This window comes from Lissotriton helveticus, chromosome 7 (assembly GCF_964261635.1).
Source record: "Lissotriton helveticus chromosome 7, aLisHel1.1, whole genome shotgun sequence".
NCBI lineage: Eukaryota > Metazoa > Chordata > Amphibia > Caudata > Salamandridae > Lissotriton > Lissotriton helveticus.
Window position 1 is genome coordinate 51,717,845 of NC_136068.1, and position 6,358 is coordinate 51,724,202.

A 6,358-nucleotide genomic window follows, 5' to 3' on the forward strand; every position below is an offset into this window, starting at 1 on the left:
CACGAAAAGTATTGCACCAGTGAAGAGAAGTACAGGTACTCTCCCACTAAAAGTATTGCATCAGTGATGAGAAGTGCAGGTACTCTCCCACTCAAAGTATTGCATCAGTGATGAGAAGTGCAGGTGCTCTCCCATTAATAGCATTGCACCAGTGATGAGAAGTGCAGGCACTCTCCAATTAAAAGTATTGAACCAGTGTTGAGAAGTGCAGGTACTCTCCCACTAAAAGTATTGCACCAGTGATGAGAAGTGCAGGTACTCTCCCACTAAAAGTACTGCACAACAGATGAGACATGCAGGTACTCTCCCATTAATAGTATTGCACCAGTGATGAGAAGTGCAGGTACTCTCCCACTAAAAGTACTGCACAACAGATGAGACATGCAGGTACTCTCCCATTAATAGTATTGCACCAGTGATGAGAAGTGCAGGTACTCTCCCACTAAAAGTACTGCACAGCAGAGCAGATGAGACATGCAGGTACTCTCCCATTAATAGTATTGCACCAGTGATGAGAAGTTCAGGCACTCTCCAATTAAAAGTATTGAACCAGTGTTGAGAAGTGCAGGTACTCTCCCACTAAAAGTATTGCACCAGTGATGAGAAGTGCAGGTACTATCCCACTAAAAGTATTGCATCAGTGATGAGAAGTGCAGGTACTCTCCCACTAAAAGTATTTCACCAGTAATGAAAAGTGCAGGTACTCTCCCACTAAAAGTACTGCACAACAGATGAGACATGCAGGTACTCTCCCATTAATAGTATTGCATCAGTGTTGAGAAGTGCAGGTACTCTCCCACTAAAAGTATTGCATCAGTGATGAGAAGTGCAGGTACTCTCCCACTAAACGTATTGCACCAGGGATGAGAAGTGCAGGTATTCTCCCACTAAAAGTATTGCATCAGTGATGAGAAGTGCAGGTACTCTCCCATTAATAGTATTGCACCAGTGATGAGAAGTGCAGGCACCCTCCAATTAAAAGTATTGAACCATTGTTGAGAAGTGCAGGTACTCTCCCATTAAAATTATTGCACCAGTGATGAGAAGTGCAGGTACTCTCCCACTAAAAGTATTGCATCAGTGATGAGAAGTGCAGGTGCTCTCCCATGAAAAGTATTGCACCAGTGAAGAGAAGTACAGGTACTCTCCCACTAAAAGTATTGCATCAGTGATGAGAAGTGCAGGTACTCTCCCACTAAAAGTATTTCACCAGTAATGAAAAGTGCAGGTACTCTCCCACTAAAAGTATTGCATCAGTGATGAGAAGTGCAGGTACTCTAATAAATAATAATAATAATAGGGGCATTTGTAGAGCGCTGAGTTACGCACACCGGCGTGTCCCCGCGCTAAGGTGAGAGAGACAGAAACTGGGAGTTTAGCTGAAGGGCGGGCAGTCTATCTGACATATAGGTACGTTTTTAATTTAGCACGGAACTTAGTTTCTGCCGGTTCTAAACGTAGATCCAACGGAAGTTTGTTCCAATGATTTGTATTGCATCTCTCCCACTAAAAGTATTGCATCAGTGATGAGAAGTGCAGGTACTCTCCCATTAATAGTATTGCACCAGTGATGAGAAGTGCAGGCACTCTCCAATTAAAAGAATTGAAGCAGTGTTGAGAAGTGCAGGTACTCTCTCACTAAAAGTATTGCACCAGTGATGAGAAGTGCAGGTACTCTCCCACTAAAAGTACTGCACAACAGATGAGAAGTGCAGGTACTCTCCCACTAAAAGTATTGCATCAGTGATGAGAAGTGCAGGTACTCTCCCACTAAAAGTATTTCACCAGTAATGAAAAGTGCAGGTACTCTCCCACTAAAAGTACTGCACAACAGATGAGACATGCAGGTACTCTCCCATTAATAGTATTGCATCAGTGTTGAGAAGTACAGGTACTCTCCCACTAAAAGTATTGCATCAGTGATGAGAAGTGCAGGTACTCTCCCACTAAAAGTATTGCACCAGTGATGAGAAGTGCAGGTACTCTCCCACTAAAAGTATTGCATCAGTGATGAGAAGTGCAGGTACTCTCCCATTAATAGTATAGCACCAGTGATGAGAAGTGCAGGCACTCTCCAATTAAAAGTATTGAACCAGTGTTGAGAAGTGCAGGTACTCTCCCATTAAAATTATTGCACCAGTGATGAGAAGTGCAGGTACTCTCCCACTAAAAGTATTGCATCAGTGATGAGAAGTGCAGGTACTCTCTCACTAAAAGTATTGCATCAGTGATGAGAAGTGCAGGTACTCTCCCACTAAAAGTATTGCATCAGTGATGAGAAGTGCAGGTACTCTCCCACTAAAAGTATTGCATCAGTGATGAGAAGTGCAGGTACTCTCCCACTAAAAGTATTGCATCAGTGATGAGAAGTGCAGGTACTCTCCCACTAAAAGTATTGCATCAGTGATGAGATGGGCAGGTGCTCTCCCACTAAATGTATTGCACCAGTGATGAGAAGTGCAGGTACTCTCTCACTACAAGTATTTCACCAGTAATGAAAAGTGCAGGTACTCTCCCACTAAAAGTACTGCACAACAGATGAGACATGCAGGTACTCTCCCATTAATAGTATTGCACCAGTGAGGAGAAGTGCAGGCACTCTCCCATTAAAAGTATTGCACCAGTGATGAGAAGTGCAGGTACTCTCCCACTAAAAGTATTGCATCAGTGATGAGAAGTGCAGGTACTCTCCCACTAAAAGTATTGCATCAGTGATGAGAAGTGCAGGTACTCTCCCACTAAAAGTATTGCATCAGTGATGAGATGGGCAGGTGCTCTCCCACTAAATGTATTGCACCAGTGATGAGAAGTGCAGGTACTCTCTCACTACAAGTAGTGCATCAGTGATGAGATGGGCAGGTGCTCTCCCACTAAATGTATTGCACCAGTGATGAGAAGTTCAGGCACTCTCCCATTTAAAGTATTGAACCAATGATGATAAGTGCATGTACTCTCCCACTAAGTGTACTGCACCTTTGATGAGAAATGCAGGTACTCTCCAGTGGCGGCTGGTATTTGAAGGTGGTGGAAGTGCAGGTTGTAGGAGGGAATTCATTAATTAAAAATTAAAATACTTATTGCCTGTCTGCCGCAGCAGCAAGCCGTCGCTGCCACCTCCTCTGGGTCCTCTGCCGCCCACTTCCAAGGCACAAAGAAGGAAGCTCCCGGCTCCCAGCCTCTCTATAGCCAAACACAATGCTGCAATGCAGTGTTTTGTTTGGTCTTGAGCACCGTAGATCGTGGCTCAGCCAGAGAACAGGAGGCTGGGCATGTACTCCAAGCAGGCTGTAATGCAGCCTACACGGAGAACATGTAAAGTGTGCATGACAGTTTGACCACCCGAAGACGGCCGATCAAAGTGTCCTGCACACTTGGAGTGGGCTTGCTCAGTGAGGTGACGCTCCTCCGCCGTAGCGGAGGAGCCGCCACTGGTACTCTCCCACTAAAAGTATTGCACCACTGCTGAGAAGTGCAGGGACTCTTCCATTAAAAGTATTGCATGAGTGCTGAGATGTGCAGGTGCTCTCCCACTAAAAGTATAGAACCTGTGTTGCGAAGTGCAGGTACTCCCCCACTAAAAGTATTGCACCAGTGATGAGAAGTGCAGGTACTCTCCCACTAAAAGTATTGAACCAGTGTTGAGTGCAGGTACTCTTCCATTAAAAGTATTGCACCAGTAATGAGAAGTGCAGGTACTCTCCCACTAAAAGTAATGCACCAGTGCTGAGAAGTGCAGGTGCTCTCCCACTAAAAGAATTGAACCAGTGCTGAGACTTGCAGGTATTCTCCTATTAAAAGTATTGCATCAGATCGGAGAAGTGCAGGTACTCTCCCACTAAAAGTATTGCACCAGTGCAGAGACGTGCAGGTGCTCTCCCACTAGAAGTATTGCACCTGCACCACTGATGAGATGGGCAGGTGCTCTCCCACTAAATGTATTTGCCAATGCATACCTCCGTGGATTCTGTGATTGGAGTTCTAATCTGTCTATTTGAAACACCTATTACTTGGGTGGCTTCACCCGAGGGGGGTAGGTTTGAGATGTCTGCTGTTCTCACAGTAGAATGGGTAGCACCAGTGTCCAACTAAAAGGTAATGTCTTTTACTTCTACCTTTCCCTCAATGTATGGACCTGACTGATCTACCGGTAAGGATGCGCCAAGTACGCACTCCTCTTCCTCCCCCCACAGTCACCGTCATTCTTCATCTTCAGAATAACAACTGTTCTGAGAAAGAAATTGTGAAATTATAGAATTTATCTTACCACTTTCTCCTGGAAATCCGGCATCCGCAATGTACTTTGCTCTGTTCATACAATTTGGCATAGGGGCAGGTGGTAACTGACTTTGTTGATTAACAACCGGATGCGGTTGACTCAATATCACCTCGTTCTGCTTCTGTAGATTTAAATTTTGATTTGGGCCATTCTTATTTTGAATATTTTTACACTCGCCTTTCCAATGCCCGTATTTTCCACACCTATGACAAGTACATTTCTTCTTTGCTTCCTCCCTGCTCATTTTCCCTTTTGGTTTTTCCCCCACTATTTTCATTTTGTCCAGGTCCTCTAGTTTGATCATTGTTCTGATTATTTAATTTAAGCTCTTGATGTTCTGCCAATTTTACTTGTGACCACATTACTTTTTATTCTAACTTTTTGCATCTATTTTCGATCTCATCTCCGCCGTATGTTGAATATTTTAGAACTTCATCTATTGGCTTTCCTTGCCTACACAACATATGATTTTGAATCATCTGACAAATCTCAGGTCTCAATCTAGATACAAACCGATGCACAAAATGTACCTTTATTGCCTATATTCTCAAATCCACTATACTGCCTGAACACCTGTAACAGGCGTTCATAATAAGCATGTACAGTCTTGTTTATTTCTTGAGTTGTTCTGTCTATTTTATCCAATCTGTTTCTTTTGGTGGAATTTTTCCGTTCAAGAAAGTGATCACCTGGTGATATTTCTTCATTACCTCCTCTGAGGGTGCTCCTGTTTTCTCATCTCTTGGGTACTCATCACTAGGTCAATCAACTGTGATTTTACATTCAGTCCATAAATCTGCAGGCACTACTATGTCAAACAGACCATCCAAATCTTTCAACAAAACCTTGGAAACTTTCACAAAACCTTTCAACCTGTCTATACCATTCAACTGGCTTCTCTCGTAATTTCGGAAAATCATTAGTAAATGACAAAATATCTTGTCGGGTCCATGGAACATGTACATATCCTCCTCCTGGTACCTGTCTCATTGGGCACAATCTTTCTGTATTTTTAGGTTCTCTTTATAAATATTCTGATGCTGTCCTATTTGCCTGTGCTACCTCCTTCTTCTTTGTCCACCTTGTTTTCCACCTGTCGAAATCTTCCCATTTCTTTAATATTATCATTAATTCCTTAATCTGTCATTTTCTGCCAGATATAATCATATTTTCCAATTCTTTGTCATAAAATTCTACTCTATATGGTTTCTGCAATACCTTTGATCTCCCTATTTCAATTCCCAATTCGGAAGCAAGCTCTGTCATTTTTTCATGAAATATCTTTACATTTCTAGTTATACTTCTACATATAAACAACAATTCTTCTTCACGGTACGAATTTAGCCAGTCTATTCCCACATTTTCAGCTATCATTTCTTTCAATTCTACTTTTAATTTATAAATGTCCATAACTTTGGCTGTTGATTTGGGTTGTCTATTCCTTGTGCCCACCTTTCTAATTCTTCTGGTGACACTATTGTGTCACTTTTAGTTCCTGTGGAGGTTTCTAATCGTATTTCTTTTGAACAACTAGCTGTAGGTCTTCTTGAGGTTTCATTTATTCTGTTCTCTTATTGGCAAATCCATTAGTGATATCACTGATTCACATTCACTAACTTGATCTTCAATTATTATGCTTTCTTTTCTAGGTTCTACTATAGGTGTTGTCATAACTGGTGGTTTTGGACAATTTCCCTTACCCCCGTACAATGGTACAACTGGACCTATAGTCACTGGTATAGTCAATGCTTCAGGGTGTGCACTCAATTGTATTATTTTCTCTATTAATTCTCTATTTTTGCTTATTGCATTTCTTTCTTTTTCCTGGAGTATCCTTTCATTTATTGAGTCATGCATAATCTGTGGCACTAATGGTGTTTCTAAAGCGGGGGCACTTGGAGTAGTTCTACTAGGTCCCTCCTGATATGGCAGTGGATTCTTAGTTAGGATATCTTCCATGAATTCATCTTCTGATTCCCCACAACCTGTCATTGTTAAATGCTTAGTTTTTCTTGTACACTTGCCTCCCAACTGTTCCTCTAACATTAATACAGGAGACAATCCTTCTGTAACCATTGCCTG